Genomic DNA, 8,935 nt, shown 5'->3' with positions numbered 1-8,935 from the left:
CCTCCATTAGATGGGACTAGTCCCATCTGGACCATAGAGTGTACTGTGGCCTTTGAAGCATTGAAGTCAAAATTGATCTCTACACCAATATTGGTGGCCCCTCGTTGGATCGAGCTCTTTCATGTGTATGTTGATGCATCCAATGTGGCTATTGGATCGGTGCTAAGTCAGAAGGATGACCAGGGTCTGGATCATCCTATCTATTATGTTAGTTGGCAATTGGTGGCTGCCGAACGTAATTACACTACTACTGAACGAGAAGCGTTGGGTATGATATATTCGATTCAGAAATTTCGACACTATTTGCTTGGGTATCTCTTTGTCTTTTATGTGGATCATGATGCCCTCAAATACATGATTAATAAGCCTCAATTGAATGGACGCATTACTCGATGGGTATTATTACTTCAAGAATTTAATTTTACTATCAATGTACGACCAGGAAAGAAACATGCCAATGCAGATCACTTATCCCGTTTATCTGATATATTAGGTAATGAGCTGATAAACGATGCTCTTTTGGATGTATAACTATTTGTTGTGGATGTTATTACACCTAAATATGGTGAATTGATCCAATATCTAACGTTTCAGACTTTTTCTATTTCTTATAATGAAAAACTAAAGAAGCATCTGATTTTAAAAAGTGCATCGTATACCATGATTGGAGATGCCTTGTACAAATAAGGGCGGGACGGAATTTTACGTCGTTGCATCTTTCAAAGTGAAGTTTGTACAATTCTGGAAAGATGTTATTTGGATAGTTGTGGTGGACATTTTGTGGGAGACAGTATTGCTTGCAAGGCTTTAATAGCCGGAGATTGGTGGCCCATAATGTTTTCTGATGTGCACCAATTTGTTCGTCATTGTGATCCCTGTCAACGAATTGATCGACCCACGAGTACTTCAGTAATGCCGTTAGTACCAATCTTGGCACAGGCACGATTTGAGAAATGGGGAATTGATTATGTTGGACCCATTGCACCAACATCGAGACATGGACAAAAGTGGTATATTTTAATCACCACAGACTATGTAACCAAATGGGTGGAGGCTATTGCTACCCGCAATGATAATGCCAGTACGGTGACCACGTTTCTATACGATAATATTATTACTTGATTTGAGTGTCCAAAGGAATTGGTTAGCGATCGCGGCACCCATTTCATAAATGCTACTATAGCAGCCTTATGTCAAGGACAAAGACTCGATGAGGGAAAATATACACAAAAAGGCTATCTCGATATAATAAGTCAAAATATAAATACGTATGTATATTAAATGGAAACTAGAATGGCTATTGCCACAAGACAAGAAAACTAGAGACCCTTGAAACTAGACAGGAAGCAAGAAAGGAGTTGACAAGAGTGAAGAAGCCTTCACTCTTGTCTCTATATATACTATCTAACTAGGGGCTACGTGGCGACGTTCTATAGGACCTCCAATATGTGTTGACTTTGTAGGACACATGCCTTGACTTACAAGGCAAGTTTTTCTACGTGTGGGCCACATAGTTAGCTTGATCTTCAAGCTAACAACATGTGTGGCACATGGCCAACTTGTTGACCACGTTTCTAATCCAAAAAGTCAATTAAAGACACCTATGAAGTCAAAGTAGCGTCTATGAAGTTTCTAGGAAGCTTCTATATTAAATATTATAGAATTAACTTATTTTTATCTACTTTTACTTACTTCTACCTATTTCTATATGTAATTATTAGCTTACATGATTATGGCCATGACATTACCCCCCCTTCTAGAGACGAGTTCCACGAGGAGCGGTCATCATATGTTGAGAAAATCTATGATGCGACGAATTGTATTCGCTACATACTCTAATCTCTGTTCTCTTCGAAGATGATTGATAGGGCCTCTCAACCATCGGTAGTATCCCATATCAGGGCGGGAAGACCACCCAGTTATTTGATCATTGTTGAGGCCTTCGTAACTACCTTCGAATAGAATATTCGGAACACCATCAGGAGTTGTTCCTACCTCTAGCAAAATCACCAAACATCGAGAGTCCCTTCCCAAATCATGATACCAAACGCATTGTATCTCACCATCTATTCGAGGAAGAACATGTCGTTCTTGAAGATCTTCATCTCGATTGCGTTGTCTTGAAGGTTGTGACAATCATAATGTCTTGTCCGGCAGGTCAGCAAACGAAGGTTCTTGAGTTGAATCTGCTGGTTGTTGGCTCTCCATCTAATTAGCGTCACAAATGCAAAGAAGTTACAAACAAGGATAGGAAATTGAATGTTATCTTGCCTCAATCTTGTCTCTTTTATAAGAGAGATTTTCATCTTGGTTTTGATGGATGTCGTTGATGAAAAACTTTGATTTTAGCTGATGCATTTCTTAGATTCCTGGATGGCTTCCATGTGAATTCACTAATATCATATCCGCGCCAATGAACAAGATATTCCAGCTTATTTCGGTGCCGCCTTGAGTCTAATATCTCTTCCACCTCAAATTCTTCATTATTATCTACTTCTATAGGAGGCGGTGGCATTTGTCTTCTTCCTTGTATATCCACTGTCTTATATGGTTCAAGAAGAGACACGTGGAATACAGGATGGATCTTCATTGACTCCGGTAGATGTAACCGATATGCAACTGGGTTGATCTGTTCAGAAACAGAAAAGGGGCCAAGCCTACGATAGTCCAACTTGTCACAAGGTCGAGTAGTCTTGATATTGCGACGAAGTAGCCATACCTTATCACCCACGTTGATTTGTGGTTGCTCCTTACGATATAGATCTGCGTTTATCTTTTGTTGTTCTTGAGCTTCCTTCAATTGCGTCTTCATTATTGCATGTAACTTTGACAACCGATTTGCCATATCTTCTGCTGCAGGATTATCAACTTTTGAAAAATCAAAAGTATCAAGTCGTGGATGATAGCCATAATTGGCAAAGAAAGGTGTTTGTTGCATGGAAGAATGTACCGTATTATTATAAGCAAACTCTGCCAATGGCAAAAGGGTTGTCCAATCATCTTGTTGGTAGTTGATAGTACACCTTAAATATTGCTCCAAAACTTGGTTTACGCGCTCTGTTTGTCCATCAGTTTGAGGATGGAAAGCCGAAGATAGCTTTATGTCCACTTTTAAAATCTTGAAAAGGGTCTTCTAAAATCTTGACACAAATTGAGTTCCCCTATGCGATATGATATCTTTAGGTAATCCATGATAGCGATAGATATTATCAATGAAAAGCTTAGCTGTTTCTTCACCTGTGATAGATTTTGTACATGGCACAAAATGTGCCATCTTGGTGAAACGATCTACTATCACAAATATAGAATCATAAGATCTTGAGCTTGGAAGATCTGTGATGAAATCCATAGAAACAGAAGACCATGGTTGTTCTGGTATAGGTAATGGCTGAAGAAGTCCGTAAGGTCGATGACGAGGAATTTTTGATCTTGAACAAATATCACATGATTGTACAAAGTCTTTGACTGACTTCCACATTTGTGGCCACCAAAAATCTCTTGATATGAGTTCCAAAGTCTTATTATATCCAAAGTGCCCTGTTGCTGGAAAGTCATGACGTGCTTGAAGAACACGTAAACGTGCTTCTCCTTCTGGAACATATAGGCGTCCTTCAAAATATAATAGATTATTCTTGAACTCGAACTTAGAAGGATCATGAGACTTGGAAGAATTATTCTCGATATCATGAACAAGAGGGTCTGAGGACATACTGGACTGGATTTGCTTGAGTAAAGTTGAATCAACAGTCAATGTTGATTTCATTGCTTGGAGATGAAATTGCTCCGGTTTCAAGAGGACCGTTCTTTGTTGCTCAAAAGCTGCATCTCCTTCTTTTGGTGCAAAATAAGAACGTCTAGATAGGGCATCAGACAAACCTTGTTGTTTTCTTGGCCGATAAGTGATAATAAACTCGAATCTTGACAAAGACATACTCCAACGAGCTTGACGACGATTCAACACGCAAGCTGACATGAAATACTCGAGGTTCTTGTGAGTTGTATACACAATGACTGGACTAGAAGCGCCTTCTAGATAATGACGCCATTCTTGAAAGGAATCCACGATCGTAAGAAGTTCTTTATCGTGGATCTCATAATTGATCTCGGCTGCTGAGAATTTTCTTGAATGAAAAGCTATCGGATGAAGTTTGTCATCTGTTCCCATTTTTGATAAAATTGCACCCAAGGCAAAATCTGATGAATCTGTTTCCATAAAAAATGCCTTGGAAAAATCAACACGATATAAGACTGGTGCAGAGATAAATGATGTCTTCAAGGCTTCAAATGCTGCTTCTGCTTCTTGATTCCATTGGAATTTATCTTTACTAGTCAAGCGTGTAAGTGGAGCTGCAACTCGTGAGAAATCTTTGATGAAGATCCGATAGTAATTGGCAAATCCCAAGAAACATTGGACATCTCTTACTGTCCTTGGAATCTTCCAATCCATGATTGTTTGGACTTTCTTAGAATCCATCATGAAACCATCATTTGAAATGATGTATCCTAAAAAATCAACTTGAGTAGTGTGAAATACACACTTTTCTATCTTGGCATACAATCCTGCAACTCTAAGTTTTTGTAATACTTGACGAACATATATTTCATGTTCGTCGACGTTCTTAGAATAGATCAGGATATCGTCTTGATAGCAGACGACAAAATTGTCTAAGAATTCACGAAATACATCATTCATGAGATGTTGAAAAGCAGCTGGTGCATTCGTGAGTCCAAAGGGCATGACATTACATTCGAAATGTCCATACCAGATTCGAAACGCAATCTTCCATTCATCTCCTTCTTTGATCCATACTAGATTATATGCTCCTCTTAGATCTATTTTTGTATAGATCTTAGCTTGATTCAACTGGTCAAGGAGTCCTGATATCAAAGGTAATGGATACCTGTTCTTGATTGCGATCTTGTTGAGTCCTCGATAATCAACACACATTCGTAAAGATCCATCTTTTTTCTTTACGAATAGAATTGGAGCTCCTGCTGGAGATTTTGAATGGCGTATGAAATTCTTCGCTAAATTCTCATCAATATATGTCTTGAGTTTAGCCAACTCATCTTGTGATAAACTGTAAATTGGTCCAAATGGTGGCTGAGTTCCTTCCTTGAGGTCGATTGAACAATCATATGGGCGATGCTCAAGAAGAATATCTGCATTCTTTTTCTCAAAAACGTCTTGATACTCCTGATATTGACTTGGAATGCCAATTGAAGTCTTTACGTTTTCAGAAATAGGTGCAGCATAAATAGCAAAAGTTGATCCTTCTTTTGCTGCGTGTATAAATGCTTTTGCACCTATCAGTACGGGTTTTACTATACTAGACTTATAATTTTTTACTTGGTTGGTAGAACTATTAATAACGCTCTGGGAAAAGTCAAGTTTATGCGAATTCCAATCTATTTGAGGGTTATATTTTTCTAGCCAAGATAAACCTAAAATAACTGGATTGGACGGGGATTTAATTATGTTAAAAGCTATGTAGCTATCATGACCATCTATTGTTACTTTTATAGGATGAGTTTCATGAGTGACATCTCCAGAAGACAAGGGACGACCATCTATGACTTCTACATGTACTGATTTAGGTTTCTGTATAAAAGGTATTTTACGACTTTTAACAAATTGTTCATCTAAAAAACATGCTGAGGCTCCCGAATCTAATAAAGCAGAGGCTTTGTAATTCTTAGGTCCTAAATATAAGTCTATTATAAAACAAGGAGAGGGTTCTGAGGAGAAGATAGGACCTTCATTAGGAATTGTACAAGGTTCCAACTGCATGGTCCCTATTGTAGCTGGACGAATCCGTTTTCCGACATGTTGTCTTCTTTGATCGTCGTACCCCTCATTTTATAGTTGCGTCGTTTCTTTGGACAATGTTGAGCAATGTGCTTAGGTTCTCCGTAATATAAACATAATCCTTCTTGACGACGACAAATCTTTTCTTGCTCAGTTAGGGGTTTAAAACGTACTGCGTCAATTTGCATGTCTTCTACTTCCGAATGTACGTTTGGCAAAGATGTTGATGTTGCCATTGAGTAATAACGTTGAGGTTCCCGTGAATGATTTTCGGATCAAAATTCGAGAAGTCGATTATCACATTTTAGCGCAAAATCGATTGCTTGACTCAAAGTTTGAGGATCAGGTAAGTTGAGCATCAATTTCTTTACTTCGTATTGCAATCCATAAAGAAATTGATTGATGAGTGGAGCATCATCCCACTTGATGTCAATTGCAAGTTGTCGAAATTGTGAAGCATACACTGTTACTGAGCGATTTCCTTGTCGCAGAATTTGGATCTTATTTGTTGCAACACGAGTTGCATCGTGTTCACCATACATAGATCGAAACTCCGCTAAAAAAGCTTCCAAATTGTCCAATATTGGATTTCGTTGTTCAAGAAAAGACGAAAACCACGATAATGCAGAACCAGAAAGTAGAGTGCCAATAAACCTGACTTGTGATCCTAGAGTTGGATAGCTTTGCGGTTGAAGTTCAATTGCCAATTGTATTTAATTGATGAACCCTCGAAACTTTGATCTCGTACCATCAAATTTCTCAGGTAAGGCAATTCTTGGTTCTCTAGTGCTTATAGGGTGTTGTACAATTGGAGAAGGAACGTGATTTGTTGTAGATGTTGAAGCAGCTCCGATCATCTCTATATCTCCACTTTCTGCTATTCTTGTTCTTTCCTGTATTGGTGAATTGAGTTGATGCATCGCAAGCATTAACTCCCTCATTTGCTCTTGCATTTGTGCCATTGCACTCTTCATTTCAACAAGCTCTGCCATAATGACACTAAGAAGAAAAATTTGTTTGATATTGCTCAAGACAAAAGAAAAGAAAGACTTGATAACAAAGAAGATACTAAGAACAATATCAGTTTAGAAGTTGGTAATCCGCAAACTTTTAATACGCTTATGTCTTGTCAAGAGAAAGGGATAATCCACTCTTACTCAAGAAAAAACAAAGCTCTGATATTGTAAGTGTACTCTTGTCAATCTGTCAAGGACAAAGACTCGATGAGGGAAAATATACACCAAAAAGGCTATCTCGATATAATAAGTCAAAATATAAATAAGTAGGTATATTAAAAGGAAACTAGAATGGCTATTGCCACAAGACAAGAAACTAAAGACTCTTGAACTTGGACTAGAAGCAAGAAAGGAGTTGACAAGAGTGAAGAAGCCTTCACTCTTGTCTCTATATATACTATCTAATTAGGGGCTACGTGGCGACGTTCTATAGGACCTCCAATATGTGTTGACTTTGTAGGACACATGCCTTGACTTACAAGGCAAGTTTTTCTACGTGTGGGCCACATAGTTAGCTTGATCTTCAAGCTAACAACATGTGTGGCACATGGCCAACTTGTTGACCACGTTTCTAATCCAAAAAGTCAATTAAAGACACCTATGAAGTCAAAGTAGCGTCTAGGAAGTTTCTAGGAAGCTTCTATATTAAATATTATAGAATTAACTTACTTTTATCTACTTTTACTTACTTCTACCTATTTCTATATGTAATTATTAGCTTACATGATTATGGCCGTAACACCTTGACAAACACATACGAGATCAAGCACATGAAAACAACACCATATCATACTCGGGCCAATGGGTAGACGGAAAAGATCAATGGTATTCTATGTAAGATTTTAACCAAAAAAATTTTGGGTGCAAGAACGGATTGGGATACTAAATTGTTTGCGACATTGTGGGCGTATTGTATTGCATATGAAGTGACTACCAATTTCTCACCATTCCAATTGGTGTACGTGCAAGAAGCAATATTACCCATTGAATTGGAAGTTCAGAGTTTGCGCATTACGTTGAATGAACGTCTTAGAGATAAGGAATCACTTCAATATCGGTTGGCAGAGTTGGACAAATTGGATGAAATACGGGCTACAGCTCTTTTCAACATGGAAGCAACTCAAAAACGGCGGAAGAGTTACTATGATAGTAAACTGCGTCCAAAGAGTTTTTTGCCCAATGATTTGATATTGTTGTTTAATAGCAGATTTAATCATTTTTTGGGCAAATTTCAAGTTTGCTGGCATGGGCCATATCATGTGATTGAAGGGTTTTCCAATGGGTCTGTTCAATTGGAAGATTTCATGGGTCAGCGATTTAGTACCCGCATTAACAGAAACCGATTACAATTATATCGTACGTAAAATCCGGGATGAGTTTTCAATTTCTGAAGGAGGTCATGTCGAATGTACTTATGATAGACTCAATTAAGTGCATTAGGCTGTAGAGGCGGCTGAAAGGATAGTTAGTAATTACTAATGTGTGAGATGGTATGGGGGTGAGAAATGGACAGTAGGGGTAACATGTTGTCGTTATCACCACTAGGTAAAAGAATAGGAGTGGGGCACCCATTTACGGTCATTCTCAGTTGTCACATTCTCTTATTGTTTCTTTTCGGTATTACAATTTCGGGTGTTTCGGAGTACTGGAAGGTACTATTGACGGTTAGATCTTGAAAGAATGTACGTCATGGTGATAGAGAGTACAAAGAGAGCTATGGATAGAGAGGAAAGTGGCCGAAATGTGAAAACTAAATATAATTTAGGACCACCATCCATAGTAATCGTTACCAATATGGAGCCTATGAAGCTGGAGATTTATTGGACGCCAAAGAGAATACATGATTTTTATAATACGTAAATGTTTCAGTTTTTGCAAAAGTCAGATAGTTTGCCTTCAATTAATGTGGCATTAGTGGAAGAATACATCACGAACTATGACCCACAGGATAAATCGAGCGTAGTACAAGAGTGCGTTATCGGTATTGATGAGAAGATCCTCAAAAAAGTATTGTTTTTTTCAGTTGGAGAGATTGCAGTGGGTGCTAAGGAGTCTAGTGACTTTCGACCGGGAAGTTATTTCAAAAGTGACATGTCATCATTTGAGAAGA

This window comes from Physcomitrium patens, chromosome 5 (assembly GCF_059467195.1).
Source record: "Physcomitrium patens ecotype Gransden chromosome 5, ASM5946719v1, whole genome shotgun sequence".
NCBI classification, from domain to species: Eukaryota; Viridiplantae; Streptophyta; class Bryopsida; order Funariales; family Funariaceae; genus Physcomitrium; species Physcomitrium patens.
This window is presented reverse-complemented; position numbering follows the sequence as displayed.